The sequence below is a fragment of the Macaca fascicularis genome, chromosome 20 (assembly GCF_037993035.2).
Source record: "Macaca fascicularis isolate 582-1 chromosome 20, T2T-MFA8v1.1".
NCBI classification, from domain to species: Eukaryota; Metazoa; Chordata; class Mammalia; order Primates; family Cercopithecidae; genus Macaca; species Macaca fascicularis.
In genome coordinates, this window is record NC_088394.1 from 3836008 (window position 1) to 3850918 (window position 14911).

Here is a 14911-nt window from a genome sequence, read left to right on the forward strand (position 1 = left end):
TTTTTTTTTTTTTTGAGATGGAAATTTACTCTTCTTGCCCAGGCTGGAGTACAGTGGTGCCATCTCAGCTCACAGCAGCCTCCTCTCCTGGGTTCAAGTGATTCTCCTGCCTCAGCCTGACCAGTAGCCGGGACTACAGGTGTGCAACACTACACCCAGCTAATTTTGTATTTTTAGTAGAAACAGGGTTTCAACGTGTTGGCCAGGCTGGTCTCAAACTCCTGATCTTGTGATCCGCCCACCTGGGCCTCCCAAAGTGCTGGGATTACAGAGTGAGCCACCGCCCCGGCTCAACTTGTTGACTTTCATGATGACCTGATGAGGAGGAACTGTTGTCATCCCCATCTTACAGATGAGGAAGCTAAGGCTCGGGGGCGGGGGGGTCCTCCACCTTGTTTGGGGTCCCTGGTCAGAACTTGAAGGCGAACAGCACAAGTGTGGCTTTAGGGTCATGCTCTTTACTGATTCCCATACCACAGACAAGGACACTGTAGCACAGGCAGTGAAAGTGACTTGCCCAGAGCCATGCCCGAGTCCGCATGGCTCCAGACCTGGTGCTCTCAGTTCCTGAGTTATGCAGAGCTGAGGACCATGCTGTTGTCTGGGACAGGGGCCTTGGTGTGGAGATGGGAAGGTCTGGGACTAGGGACCCAGGGTGGCTTGGGCAGCAGTGATGCCCCAGCCATGGCCTTGTGTCTTGTCACGATTTATCTCCAGACTCCAGGGCTCCCTGGGCCTCGTGACAGGGGCTCCTGGCCTGGAGAGCAGGTCAGATGGAAGGCTGGGAGCAGCGATGTGCTGGTAAGCATTTAACAACAGGCTCCCTGGTTAAAACAGAAGCCCTCGCTGGTTGCATTTGCCAATTTCCATGATGCAATACACGCTCCTTGGCTGACTTCAGCTACTCACCTGGCCTCACTGAGTTCGGAGGTAGAAGGGGCCGTGCACATCAGCTGTGGCTGGCCGGTGTCAGGTGGGTCCGTTCACCTCTGGCTGGGGGTCAGGACCCCTGAGTCTTGGGGGACTGGGGGCTACTTACCTGGGTTCTAGAAAAATAGGAGGAGGGTGGGCACTGGGACTCCTGGCTTGTGGGAAAAGGGGAGCAAGGACTCCTTGGAGGGATGACTTAGGAACTGGGACTCCTGGGTCCTGGGGCTGGGACAGGGTTTTCTGCCAGCAGAGAGTAGGGGAGCTGATTTGTCTTAGAGCCACATTGCCCAGCAAGGCTGCCACTTTCTCCCACTGCACCTGTGGGAGCAGCCTGGTAGCCTCCGGAGGGCTGAACACATCCCAGCCTCCCCGAGTGCTGCTATGTGACCCTCTGGAAATATAAGCTCAGTGTCCCCTCCAAATGCCAGTCACCCTGGGCCCCACTCACACCCACACTTAGCACATCTTGAGCGTCTCCTGCCAGGCAGACTGAGCTCATCCCGGGATGAAGTGATCACAGCCCTACTTCCAGAAGGTTCATAGTTCACCTGGGCCATGGGAGGGAGCATAGTCCTATAAACCAGAAATGAACCAATAAAACAGTACAGCAAAGGTGCTTGGCCCATGGGTGCTGGCATCACATGGCTTCAGTCCAAGAGCCAGTTGGCCACATACCAGATGTGATGTGTGTGCCTGTGCCCTTCAGCTGATTAACCTCTGCAGCCCTCAGTTTCCCCATCTGTAAAATGAGGATGATAGTTCCTAGCTTATAGGGATGTGAGGATTTTTTTTGAGATGGAGTCTCGCTCTGTCCCCCTGGCTGGAGTGCAGTGGTGAGATCTCGCCTCCCTGCAACCTCTGCCTCCTGGGTTCAAGCGATTCTCCCACCTTAGCCACCTAAGTAGCTGGGATTACAGGCGTGCACCACCACACCCAGCTAATTTTTGTATTTTTAGTAGAGACAGGGTTTCACTGTGTTGACCAGGACGGTCTTCAACTGACCTCAGGTGATATGCCCACCTCCGCCTCCCAGAGTGCTGGGATTACAGGTGTGAGCCACCGTGCCTGGCCAGGTGTGAGGATTAAATGAGGGTGAAGTGCCAGCACTTAGTCCTTGCTGGTGATCTCCGCATGGCCACCAGAGATGACTCACCTGCATGTCACAATGTATTTCATCCTCAGAGCAACCCCATGAGGTCATGCCATTCACAGGTGAGGAGGCCAGCTCAGAAAGGCGAAGTCATTTGTCTGTGGGTACATAGCACAGCCTTCATCACAGCTTGCCTAGCTCTCAGCCTCAGTCACTCTTGGGAAATTTGTGTTGTTTTTGTTTTTTTCGGAGACAGGGTCTCACTCTGTCACCCAGGTTGAAGTACAGTAGCATGATCATAGCTCACAGCAGCCTTGAACTCTTGGGCTCAAGTGATCCTCCTGCCTCAGCCTCCTGAGTGACTGGGACTACAGGCAGATGCCACCATGCCCTGCTAACCTTTTTACTTTTTGTAGAGATGTGGTCTTGCTATATTGCCTAAGCTGGTCTCAACTTCTGGCCTCAAGAAATCCTCCTGCCTTGGCCTCCCAAAGTGATGGACTTGGAGGCATGAGCCAGTGTGCCTGGCTTTGTATATTTGAATCTGGTCCTCAGTCGACTCTGGACCCAGGAGTCCTGGCCTCCATCTCCCTGTTGGGCCTAAGAGTCTTGGCCACCCAGCACACAGGGGCCCTCAGCCCTCGCCTCACCCCCAGGCTCCTTGCTGATCCCAGGAGAAAGATGAATAGGAGGGACACAGTGACCTCAGGGAAGGCCCAGGGAGGCTGGGACATGTCTGGTTAAGAAGGGAGGGATTGGCCGGGCACGGTGGTTCATGCCTGTAATCCCAGCACTTTGGGAGACCAAGGAGGGTGGATCGTGAGGTCAGGAGCTCAAGACCAGCCTGGCCAAGATGCTAAAACCCCATCTCTACTAAAAATACAAAATTTGGCAGGGCGCAATGGCTCACGCCTATAATTCCAGCACTTTGGGAGGCCGAGGTAGGTGGATCATGAGGTCAGGAGATCGAGACCATCCTGGCTAACACGGTGAAACTCCGCCTCTACTAAAAATATAACATCCTGGCTAACACGGTGAAACCCCGTCTCTACTAAAAAAAATACAAAAAACTAGCCGGGCGAGGTGGCGGGTGCCTGTAGTCCCAGCTATTCGGGAGGCTGAGGCAGGAGAATGGCGTAAACCCGGGAGGCGGAGCTTGCAGTGAGCTGAGATCCGGCCACTGCACTCCAGCCCGGGCGACAGAGCGAGACTCCGTCTCAAAAAATAAATAAATAAATAAATAAATAAAAATAAAAATAAAAAATTAGCCGTGTGTGGTGGCACGCGCCTGTGGTCCCAGTTACTCAGCAGGATAAGGCATGAGAATCGCTTGAACCCAGGAGATGGAGGTTGCAGTGAGCCAAGACCATGCCATTGCACTCCAGCCTGGGAGACAGAACGAGACTCCATCTCAAAACAAAAACAAAATCAAAAAACAAAACAAAACAAAATATAAAAATTAGCTGGGCGTGGTGGCACGCGCTTGTAATTGCAGCTACTCAGGAAGCTGAGGCAGAAGAATCAGTTGAACCCGGACAGCAGAGGTTGAAGTGAACCGAGATCGCACCACTGCACTCTAGCCTAGGTGACAGAGCGAGACTCCATTCCAAAAAAAAAAAAGAAGGGAAGGATGATCACCCAGCCTCACCTGCTCTCCAGCCCAAGCAAGCCAGCTTCCCAGGTGCTTAGTTTGGAATGCCCTCACCGCCTTTCCATCCACCCACTGAGCCCTGGGGGGTTCTGAGTCTTGGCTGGGAGTTGAGGAGGGGTCGTCCCTGGGGAAGCTTTCTCAGATCTCACAATGCCTTGGGAGTCTATGCTGGGCATCCAGAGGCCAGTAGGACCCCACTCTGCTCCTTGCCCTTCCCCAGAAGCAGCCTGGTAGAAATAACTTGGGTCCAGATCCAGGTGCCTCCAGGCTTTTATGACATATGCTAAGTCCATGAACAGTAGGTAGTATTGTTTGGAACAGTAAAAACCTTTATATAAAATATTTCACACAGAATTCATTGTTCTGCAGCTTGGTTTTTTGTTCGTTTTTTTTTTATGTATGCTTATGTTTCCAAGTGTTTTCTCCCACTTATTTAAAAAAAAAAAAATCAGGGCAAGCATGGTGGCTCACGCCTGGAATCCCAGCACTTTGGGAGGCTGAGGAGGCGGGTGGATCATGGGGTCAGGAGTCCAAGACCAGCCTGGCCAAGATGGTGAAACTCCCTCTCTAATAAAAATACAAAAAATTAGCTGGGCATAGTGGCAGACGTCTGTAATCCCAGCTACTCGGAGGCTGAGTCAGGAGAATCGCTTGAACCTGGGAGACAGACAGACGTTGCAGTGTACTGAGAATGCGCCACTGCATTTCAGCCTGGGCGGCAGAACGAGACTGTGTCTCAAAAAAAAAAAAAAAAAAATTAGCTTTGGCTAGGCACAGTGGCTCACACCTGTAATCCCAACACTTTGGGAGGCTGTGGTGGGCAGATAACTTGAGGCCAGAAGTTCCAGACCAGCCTGGGCAACATGGCAAAACCCCGTTTCTACAAACAAATATAAAAATTAGCAGGGCATAGTGGCATGTGCCTGTAGTCCCAGCTACTCACAGGGCTAAGGCAGGAGGATCACTTGAGTCTAGGAAATGGAGGCTGCAGTGAGCTGAGATTGTGCCACTGTACTGCAGCCTAGGTGACAGAGCAAGACCCTATCTCAAAAAAAAAAAAAAAAAAAAAAATCAGCTTTATTGAGGTAGGTATTAGCTTCCTAGGGCTGATGTATGTAACAAAATATCCACCAGCTTGGGAAACAGAGCAAGACCCCCTCTCTACAAACAAAAATAATAATTAGTGGCACATGCCTGCGGTCCCAGCTACTTGGGAGGCTGAGGTGGAAGGATCCCTTGAGCCCAGGAGGTCAAGGCTGCAGTGAGCCATGATTGCATCACTACACTCCAGCCTGAATGAGAGAGCAAGACCCTGTCTCAAACAATAAAAGGAAACAAACAAACCGAAAAAATACAAACTGGGCTTACACAACAGAAAATTATTGTATTACAGTTCTGGAGGCCAGAAGCCTGAAATGAGGATTGGTTCCTTCTGAATTTCCCTCTTCTATAAAGATGTCAGCTGTTGAATTTAGGGCCCACCCTAAATCTAGGATGATCTTATCTTGAGATTTTTAACTTATGTCTGCAAAGACCCATTTTTCTTTTTTCTTTTCTTTCTTTGAGATGAAGTCTCGCTCTGTCACCCAGGCTGGAGAGCAGTGGTGCGATCTCGGCTCACAGTAACCTCTGTCTCCCCGGTTCAAGCAATTCTCCTGCCTCAGCCTCCTGAGTAGCTGGGACCACAGGTGCGTGCCACCACGCCCAGCTAATTTTTGTATTTTTAGTAGAGATGGAGTTTCACAATGTTTGCCAGACTAGTCTCAAACTCCTGAGCTCAAGCGATCTGCCTGCCTTGGCCTCCCAAAGTTCTGGGATTGCAGGCATGAGCCACTGCACTCGGCAAGACTCTATTGTCAAATAAGGCCACATTCTTGCAGACCTGGGGTTAGGACTTGTACATATCTTTTTTTAGGGGGGACACAATTTTTTTTTTCTTTTTTTGAGACGGAGTCTCACTCTGTTGTCCAGGCTGGAGTGCAGTGGCACAATCTTGGCTCACTGCAACCTCCACCTTCCAGGTTCAAGCGATTTTCCTGCCTCAGCCTCCTGAGTAGCTGGGATTACAGGTGCACGCTGCCATGCCTGGCTAATATTTGTATTTTAGTAGAGATGGGGTTTCACCATATTGCCCAAGCTGGTCTCGAACTCCTGAGCTCAGGTAACTCACCGGCCTTAGCTTCTCAAAGTGCCAGGATTACAGGTGTGAGCCACTGTGCCCAGCTTGGGGGATGCAATTTAACCCACTACAAGGAACACTTTACATATAATTAAATTTATCAATTTTATGTCTTTCAGTTGACAAGTTTTGACAAATATATTCAGCAACAAAACTACCACCACAATCATGATGAATCACCCCAAAAAGTTGTCCTTGCCCCTTGGCAGTCCATCTGTTTCCCCACCCCAGCCTCTGGCAACCACTAATCTGCTTTCTTTTTTCCTGTTTTCTTTCCAACTCTCCAGGAGTGGGGGATGCAGTGTGCTGTGATGGAGCCTGTGAATAGTTACTGCACTCCAGTCAGAGCAAGACAGCAAGACCCTCTCTGTTTTTTTTTTTTTTTTTTTTTTGAGACGGAGTCTTGCTCTGTAGCCCGGGCTGGAGTGCAGTGGCCGGATCTCAGCTCACTGCAAGCTCCGCCTCCCGGGTTTGCGCCATTCTCCTGCCTCAGCCTCCGGAGTAGCTGGGACTACAGGCGCCCGCCACCTCGCCTGGCTAGTTTTTTTGTATTTTTAGTAGAGATAGGGTTTCACCGTGTTAGCCAGGATGGTCTCGATCTCCTGACCTCGTGATCCGCCCGTCTCGGCCTCCCAAAGTGCTGGGATTACAGGCTTGAGCCACCGCGCCCGGCCTTTTTTTTTTTTTTTTTTTTTTGAGACAGAGTCTCTCTCTGTTGCACAGGCTGGAGTATGATGGTGTGATCTCAGCTCACTGCAACCTCTACCTCCTGGGTTCAAGCAATTCTCCTGCCTCAGCCTCCTGAGTAGCTGGGATTATAGATGCGTGCCACCACGCCCAGCTAATTTTTGTATTTATTATTATTATCGTTATTTTTGAAACAAAGTCTCACTCTTTTGCCCAGGCTGGAGTGCAGTGGTGTGATCTCAGCTCACTGCAACCTTTGCCTTCTGGGTTCAAGTGATTCTCGTGAGTCAGCCTCCCGAGTAGCTAGGATTACAGGCATGCGCCACCATGTCTGGCTAATTTTTTTTTTTTTTTTTTTTTTGAGACGGAGTCTCGCTCTGTCGCCCAGGCTGGAGTGCAGTGGCGCTATCTCGGCTCACTGCAAGCTCCGCCTCCCGGGTTTACGCCATTCTCCTGCCTCAGCCTCCCGAGTAGCTGGGACTACAGGCGCCCGCCACCTCGCCCGGCTAATTTTTTTGTATTTTTAGTAGAGACGGGGTTTCACCGTGTTAGCCAGGATGGTCTCGATCTCCTGACCTCGTGATCCGCCCGTCTCGGCCTCCCAAAGTGCTGGGATTACAGGCTTGAGCCACTGCGCCCGGCCATGTCTGGCTAATTTTTGTATTTTTAGCAGAGACGGGGTTTCACCATTTTGGCCAGGCTGGTCTTAAACTCCTGACCTCAGGTGATCCACCCACCTTGGCCTCCCAAAGTGCTGAGATTACAGGTGTGAGCCACCGCACCGGCCTAATTTTTGTAGTTTTAGTAGAGATGCGGTTTCACCATGTTTGCCAGGCTGGTCTTGAACTTCTGACCTCATGTAATCCACCCACCTCGGACTCTCAAAGAGCTAGGATTACAGGCATGAACTACCACGCCAGCCAGCAAGACCTTGTCTCTTGTCTCTAAAAAAAGAAAAGAAAAGAAAAGTTGCAGGAATAGTGCAATGAATAGCCTCCAAGTAGGCTTACAACTATGAATATTCTATTAGATTTTGCATTATGTTCCTTTCAGCCTACACACACCCATAAACATTTTGCTAAACCATTGGCTACTTCAGCTGGCATCTCCCTAGGATAAGGATGTTCTCCTACATAATCTCGAACATTATCTCATTCAAAAAAGTGAACACTGGTAAAATAGATACAATGACCGTATCTAATATACAGCCCATGTTCCCACTTTCAAATGTTCCCAGGAATGCCCTTTTTAGATTACTTTTTTAAAAATCCAGGATCCAGGCCAGGTGCGGTGGCTCACGCCTATAATCCCAGCACTTTGGGAGGTCCAGGTGGGTGGATCACCTGAGGTCAGGAGTTCAAGACCAGCCTGACCGACATGGTAAAACCCCATCTCTATTAAAAATACAAAAATTAGGCCAGGCGCAGTGGCTCACGCCTGTAATCCCAGCACTTTGGGAGGCCGAGGCGGGTGGATCACAAGGTCAGGAGATCGAGACCATCCTGGCTAACACAGTGAAACCCGTCTCTACTAAAAATACAAAAAATTAGCTGGGCGTGGTGGCGGGCGCCTGTAGTGCCAGCTACTCGGGAGTCTGAGGCAGGAGAATGGCGTGAACCCAGGAGGCGGAGCTTGCAGTGAGCCCAGATCGCGCCACGGCACTCCAGCCTGGGCGACAGAGCGAGACTCCGTCTCAAACAAACAAACAAACAAACAAAAATTAGCCAGGCGTGGTGGTATACACCCATAACCCCTGCTAATCCGGAGGTTGAGAATCGATTGAACCTGGGAGGCAGAGGCTGCAGTAAGCCAAGATGGCATCACCACATTGTAGCCTGGGTGACAGAGCGAGGCTCTGTCTCAAAAAGAAAACAATTAAAAATCCAGGATCCAATCCAAGGTCATATATTTCATTTAGCCATCTTTTTTTTTTTTTTTTTTTTTTTTTTTTTGAGATGGAGTCTTGCTCCGTCGCCCAGGCTGGAGTGCAGTGGCACAATATCGGCTCACTGCAAGCTCCGCCTCCCGGGTTCATGCCATTCTCCTGCCTCAGCCTCCCGAGTAGCTGGGACTACAGATGCCCACCACAACGCCCAGCTAATTTTTTTGTATTTTTAGTAGAGACGGGGTTTCACTGTGTTAGCCAGGATGGTCTTGATCTCCTGACCTCGTGATCTGCCCGCCTCGGCCTCCCAAAGTGCTGGGATTACAGGCATGAGCCACTGCACCCGGCCTTTAGCTGTCATTTTTATTTAGTCTCTCTTTTTTTCTAAGACAGAGTCTTGCTCTGTTGCCCAGGCTGGAGTGCAGTGGTGCGATCTTGGTTCACTGCAAGCGCTGCCTCCCGGGCTCACACAATTCTCCTGCCTTAGTCTCCCTAGTAGGTGGGACTACAGGCACCCACCACCACGCCCAGCTAATTTTTTGTATTTTTAGTAGAGATGGGGTTAGTCACCTTGCCGTCTTCTGTGTCTTTCAGGGCATTCACATGTTTTGAATAATTCAGGCAGTTGTTTCTAAAATGTTTCTAAGACCAGGTGCAGTGCCTTGTTCCTATAATCCCAATGCTTTGGGAGGCCAAGGCAGGAGTATCAATTGAGCCCAGGAGTCCGAGGCTGCAGTGAGCTGTGATTGCGCCACTGGACTCCAGCATGGGTGTCAGAGCGTGACTCTGTCTAAGAAAAAAAAAATTATTTCTGAGATGTATCCAGGATGACGCATCTGGGTTGAGCTTGCGTTTATTAACCACTGTATAGTAACCCATCCAATGTTTAAACTCCTAGAAAAAAACAAAACAAAAAGATGAAAAAACAAAAATAACCCCCCCGAAACACAAAGAAAAAATAATAAATAAATAAAAGCAAACAAACAAACATAAAGAACGTAATATGATAAAAATAAACTCCCAGTATTTCTCCACTCCCATTTCTCATAGGAGTATGAGAGAACATCCTTGTACATAGATCTCCATAGACACACGGCGGAATTCTCACTCTGTCACCACCTAGAAGTCAAATTAGTGGGTGAGAGTTCCAGTAATCTCTTGTGGCATCACTACTCCACAATTTACAGGCTTATGACAACAGTTTGTGGCCAGGAGCAGTGGCTCATTCCTGTAATCTCAGCACTATGGGAGACTGAGGCAGGAGAATCACTTAAGCCCAGGAGTTCAAGACCAGCCCGGGCAACATAGTGAGACCCCGTCTCTCTCTCTCTCTTTTTTGATACGGAATCTCACTTTGTTGCCAGGCTGGAGGGCAGTGGCACGATCTCAGCTCACTGCAACCTCCACCTTCCGGGTTCAAGCAATTCTCCTGCCTCAGCTTTCCAAGTAGCTGGGACTTTTCTTTTTTTTTAGTAGAGACGAGGTTTCACCATGTTGGCCAGGATGGTCTCGATCTCTTGGTCTTGTGATCTGACCACCCTGGCCTCCCAAAGTGTTGGGATTACAGGCGTGAGCCACCACGCCTGGCCAATGAGACCCCAACTCTATAAAAATTAACTGAGCATGGTGGTGCATGTGTATAGTCTCAGCTACTTGGGGGCTAAGATGGAGGATTACTTGAGCCCAGGAGGTGGAGGCTGCAGTGAGCTGTGATTGTGCCACTGTACTCCAGCCTGGATGACAGAGGGAGACCCTGCCTTAAAATAAATAATAAATAAAAAGACAATTGGCTTTTCTCTCTCTCAGTTTTGCAGGCAGGTTGAGTTGTGTTGGGCAGTTCTTGCTGCCATGATCTCATTAAGTTGCAGGGAGACATGGCTGGGGCTGTTTATGCCCATGTCGAGTGCCTGGGCTGGATGGCTGGATCAGCGGGGCCCGGCAGCATTTCGCTCTCCACACAGCCTCTGCATGTGGCCTGCCTGGACCTCCTCACTGCAGGTCTGTCCCAGACTTCCTATATCATGGCCAACTTCTTCTAATGTGAGGTTCCGGAAGGCTTTGGTAGAAGCTGTAAGGCTTCTTAAGACCTACCTTGGATGTCCTAGAACCATCACTTCTATACCATTCTGCTGGTCAAGGGAGGCACTGAGGCCCGCCCAGGCTCAGGCAGAGAAGATGAGATTCCACCTCTACTGAGAGGAGCAGCAAAGGAATGGCAGCCATCCTGATCACAGATGCCCGGCCCTTCGACGCTAGTCAGTATAGCCAAGCTGGTTTTCAAAGCACAGGTATTATCTTCATATTTTATTATTATTTTCTTGAGAGAGGGTCTTTCACTGTCACTGAGGCTGGAATGCAGTGGCATGATCATGGCTCATTGCAGCCTTCATCTCCCTGGCTCAAGCGATCCTCCCACCCTAGCCTCTCAAGTAGATGGGACTACAGGCACACGCCATTGTGCCTGCCTATTTTTATTTATTTATTCATTTATTTCAAGATAGAGTCGTGCTCTGTTGCCCAGGCTGGAGTGTAGTGGTGTAATCGTGGCTCACTGCAAACTCCACCTCCCGGGTTCAAGTGATTCTCCTGCCTCAGCCTCACCAGTAGCTGGGATTACAGGTGAGTGCCACCACATCTGGCTAATTTTTTGTACTTTTAGTAGAGATGGGGTTTCGCCACGTTGGCCAGGCTGGTCTGGAACTCCCGGCCTCAAGTGATCCACCCACCTCGGCCCCCCAAAGTGCTGGGATTACAGGCATGAGCCACCTTGCCTGGATTATTTATTTTATTGTTTTATTTTTATTTTATTTATTTATTTTTTGAGATGGAGTCTCTCTCTGTCACCCAGGCTGGAGTGCAGTGGCGCAGTCTCAGCTCACTGCAAGCTCCGCCTCCCAGGTTCATGCCATTCTCCTGCCTCAGCCTCCCGAGTAGCTGCGACTACAGGCGCCCGCCACCACGCCCGGTTAATTTTTTTATCTTTTTAGTAGAGACGGGGTTTCACCGTGTTGGCCAGGATGGTCTTGATCTCCTGACCTCGTGATCCACCCGCCTTGGCCTCCCAAAGTGCTGGGATTACATGGCTGAGCCACCGCGCCCGGCCAGCTTATTTATTTTTAAGACAGGGTCTCACTCTGTCACTTAGCTGGAGTGCAGTGGTGCAGGAACAGCTCACTGCAGCCTCAATGTCCCAGACACAGGTGATCCTCCTGCCTCAGCCTACCAAGTAGCTGGCACTATAGGTGTGCACCACCATTCCCAGCTAATTTGTGTATTTTTTGTAGAGATAGGGTCTCACTATATTGTCCAGGCTGGTCTCGAACGCCAGGGCCCAAGCTATCTGCCTGTATTGGCCTCCCAAAGTGCTGGGATTACAGGCATGAGCCACCATGCCTGGCCTAACGCATAGGCTTTAATTTATACTAGGTAATAAAGTATCCGACTCCCTTTCTGATGTTTTACAGCTGGCAGCTTTAAAGCCCCTGCCTCTCTTCTCCTTGTGCCCACATCTAGGCAAGCTAATCCGAAGGCCCTGGTGCTCTCTCCCTTGCACTACAGAGGAATTTAAATTAGGAAAGCCCTGACTGGTTGGAAGGGACCTTCATCCCACTTTATCCCCTAACAACAATAAAAGCCCCTCCTTGAATTACTTGAACCTGGGAGATGGAGGTTGCAGTGAGCCCGGATCGTGCCACTGCACTCCAGCCTGGGCAACAGAGTGAGATTCCATTAAAAAACAAAAAACAAAAAACGACACACACACACACACACACACACACACAAAACAACAACAACAAAACCCTCCTTGCTCTCTCAAACCACTTTCAGAGCTGCCTGGGAGCCCACTCTGCTCTCCCAGAAAGCCTCATCGTTGAGTAATCAAACTCTTCTTATTCTCTTGGTGTGCTTGTGGCCTTATTGGTCTCTAATCTGAACCAAATTTGGGACATAGGGTAAATCACAAAACATGCTTCTATCTGCAGAGAGTGAATTTCTTTTTATTTATTTATTTTATTTCTATATGAACAAATGTTGCCTCTCCTGCAGAGCATCAATTTATTTCTTTCCATTTTTGGTAGAAATGGGGTCTCAGTATGCCGCCCAGGCTGGGTCTCCCTCAAATTCCAGGCCTTAAAGGATCCTCCTGCCGGCCGGGCGCGGTGGCTCAAGCCTGTAATCTCAGCACTTTGGGAGGCCGAGACGGGCGGATCACAAGGTCAGGAGATCGAGACCATCCTGGCTAACATGGTGAAACCCCGTCTCTACTAAAAAAAATACAAAAAACTAGCCGGGCGAGGTGGCGGGCGCCTGTAGTCCCAGCTACTCGGGAGTCTGAGGCAGGAGAATGGCGTGAACCCCGGAGGCGGAGCTTGCAGTGAGCTGAGATCCGGCCACTGCACTCCAGCCTGGGCAACAGAGCGAGACTCCGTCTCAAAAAAAAAACAAAAAAACAAACAAACAAAAAAGGATCCTCCTGCCTTGGCCTCCCAAAGTGCTGGGATTATACGTGTGAGTCACCACACACCTGGGTACAGCACAAATTTCATCTGGGCCACACCTGGCCAATACTTGGCATTGTCAGACTTTAAAATTTTGCCAATCTGATGACAAACATGGGATCTGTTATGGAATAAATTGTGCCCTGTCAACATTCCTATGTTGAACCGGGATGGTGGCTCACGCCTGTAATCCTAGCACTTTGGGAGCCTGAGGCAGGAGAACTGGTTGAGCCTAGGAGTTCAAGAAACCCCTGAGCAACACAGGGAGGCCCCATCTCTACCAGAAAAAAAAAAAAAAAAAAAAAAAAGATGGGCATGGTGGCTTGGGCCAGTAGTCCCAGCTACTTGGGAGGCTGAGACAGGAGGACTGCTTGAGCCTAGAAGTTCGAGGATGCAGTAAGCCATGATCACACCACTGCACTCCAGCCTGGGAGACAGAGCAAGACCCCAGCTCGAAACCAACAGACAAACAAAAAACAAAACAAAACAAACAAAAACACCAGAGAGAGAAGAATAATTTGTATGTTAAAGCCCCAATACCTCAGAATGTGATTGTAGTTGGAGATAGAGCTGATCAAAAAGTGATTAAGTTAAAATGAGGCTTTTAGGGTGGTCCCTTGTAAGATGGCTTTTAGGGTGGTCCCTTGTAACATGATTGACTTCTTACAATAGGTCGATGGCCGGGGCGGTGGCTCACGCTTGTAATCCCAGCACTTTGGGAGGCCCAGGAAGGCGGATCACGAGGTCAGGAGATGGAGACCATCCTGGCTAACACGGTGAAACCCCGTCTCTACTAAACATACAAAAAATTAGCCGGGCCTGGTGGCAGGTGCCTGTAGTCCCAGCTACTTGGAGGCTGAGGCAGGAGAATGGCGTGAACTCGGGAGGCGGAGTTCGCAGTGAGCCGAGATCGCACCACTGCACTCCAGCCTGGGCAACAGAGCGAGACTCCGTCTCAAAAAAAAAAATAAAAAATAAAAAATAAAAAGTGGAGACCTCTGAGGTGTGCAGGCACAGGGGAACGACCGTCTGCGGGAACAGCAAGAGGACGCCCATCTGCACGCCCAGGAGGAGGCCTCAGGAGAAACCAGCCCCGCAGGCACCTTGATCTTGGTGCCTTGATCAGCTACCAGAACTGTGAGAACGTAAACTTCTGGTTGAGCCTCCCAGTCCGTGGTGTTTTTTTCTGGCGGCCCCTGCGAGCCGGCGCTGGATCGCAGTGTTTGCCTTTGCATCTCCAGCTCCGCATCCTGCTCGCTGTTTATTTTGTGAGCAGCCCCGGCGGGTGCACCTCAGCTGCTCCAGGACTGAGCAGTTAGTAACTCACACTCGCCCACCCGCCCTCCCCAGGAAGCCTCCCGCCCGCTTCCTCCAGTTCCTTCCCCACCTGTCCGGCCTCCTAGCCCTGTGGTCTCGGCGCGGGAGGGGGTGGCTCGCAGACCCCCAGGTCTCAGCTTCCCGGATCTCCGCCGCCCACTCACTCCCCAGTCTCCGGCTCCCGGCACTGGCCGGCGCTGCGGCTTCCGCGCAGTGGTTGCTGCATTTAAATGTCCGGCACCTGGGGAGACGGGCGCAGTCGCAGAGCAGCTCCTGTTCCTGGGATCTAGAGCGGCCCAAACCCCCGCTTGCCCAAGCCGAGTCCCGCGCGCAGCCCACGTGGGCTGGGGGACTGAGTATCCGGCCCTCTGGCAGCTGCAACCGCGCACAGCTGGAGCTGGCGGGGCAGAGGGCGGATCGGGACCCCGTAGGGAAGGAGGCTTCCTTCCCAGCCTCCTGCTGCCCGGAAATCCCCCCGGCTCTCAGACAACCCGCAGCACCGGTCCTGGGGGGAAGGAGCGGGGCGGGATACAGGGATGGGGAGGGCTGGCTAAGTCGGAGGCCCGGGCCGCCCTCCCCCAGGCCGCGCGGCTTCAAGAAAGCAGAAGCGAACCCTGCCCCGGGGAGTCCCACAGGAGGGGGGATCTAGGAAGAGAAACTTGCGAGCGAGGGA

The 14911-nt window shown here is 50.9% G+C and overlaps 1 long non-coding RNA gene across 2 annotated transcripts; it reads right to left on the bottom strand.

The window, feature by feature from the left end:
- Positions 1-1366: 1366 nt before the first annotated feature.
- Positions 1367-14439, bottom strand: LOC141409360 (uncharacterized). Of its 2 annotated transcripts, XR_012429646.1 has the most exons (5): positions 14309-14439; positions 8993-9316; positions 7410-7481; positions 2084-2178; positions 1367-1503 (listed from the first exon to the last, which is right to left on the bottom strand). It is a non-coding gene; the product is annotated as an uncharacterized lncRNA (long non-coding RNA). The 2 variants fall into 2 exon arrangements; XR_012429645.1 differs by lacking the exons at positions 1367-1503; positions 2084-2178; positions 14309-14439 and having other exon boundaries at positions 6723-7481; positions 8993-9933.
- Positions 14440-14911: the final 472 nt, after the last annotated feature.